The sequence below is a fragment of the Aquila chrysaetos genome, chromosome 6 (genome assembly GCF_900496995.4).
Source record: "Aquila chrysaetos chrysaetos chromosome 6, bAquChr1.4, whole genome shotgun sequence".
NCBI lineage: Eukaryota > Metazoa > Chordata > Aves > Accipitriformes > Accipitridae > Aquila > Aquila chrysaetos.
In genome coordinates this window covers 49,644,415-49,645,504 of record NC_044009.1, presented here as the reverse complement: position 1 = coordinate 49,645,504, position 1,090 = coordinate 49,644,415, and positions in this window count along the sequence as shown.

The following is a 1,090-nucleotide window of genomic DNA, read 5'->3' as shown; positions in this document are numbered from 1 at the left end:
GGTTTGGGAAGGTAAATTGGAGCTTGCTTTAATTCAAACAGTTTGGAATGATCATAATAAACGAGCCGTGCACTCTGGATATTTACTGAGGGGGCTTGCTGCCGTGTTGCCCCACTGTTGACCCCACGACAGTTATGGGTTACCCACATCCAATTAGCTCAGATCTGCATACCTGCATCACATCTCCGTGCTGGAATGTGGCTCTTCTGCCACTGGGCCAAATGCTGCTCTCCCTAACTCATTAACTCAGGCTTTAATGCAGTGAAAACGCAAGCAGCAGTGACACGGTGGTTTTCTTTTCTCTGGCTTTGCATGGGTGAGCTCTGGTCCTGCTTTCTCACGCTCCGAAATTCAGAGCAATCTGCCAGGTTTCACTGACTTCCAGCTGGAAAGGGTGCACACTGCTTTCCATGGGTGCCCGTGCTCTGCACCACATGCGACCTAGGTTTTTGTGGATCTTTGTTATCCTACCAAAACTATATAGGGCTAGACATTCTCAAAAGTCACTAATTTGTCTTGTTCTGGCTTCAGGAACAGGAGGAGAACAGACTTACTCTGTTGGATTCCTGCAGTGGTAAGTATTCGTCAGTCATCTCCTGGTCTTGAGTTGAGCCTTTGAAGTTCTCTTGGGGTTCCTTATACACCAGGAACACAGCAGAGCACAGAGCATTTTCCAAGCTGTCCTGGAGAGTGACCTTCTATAATCCATTGAAAGCCCAAGAATTCTCAATTGAGAGGATCTGCGGTCATTCTGTCTCAAACCTACCCTTGGCATCTGCATGAACCACAGTTCAGCAGAGCATAAGCCTTGGGCCTGCAGTGCAAGAAACACATTAATTATTAAACCCTATTTGTAGGTATTTAAGACTGAAAGAGAAGCCAGATTTAGGGCAAGGAAAAAGGCAGATTTTTTTTTAAATGCATTTGACTTAACGGTGTAAAAGCAGGTCTTATCTAATGCAACTTTGTTTTTTACTTCTTTTTGGGGGGAAAGTATTTCAGTATATAGGTATGTTTAGCAATTTCAGTCCTGCATGGACCTTAGGTCTAATACTCAAAGCGTGAGCATGCACAGCTCTAGATGAAGTTC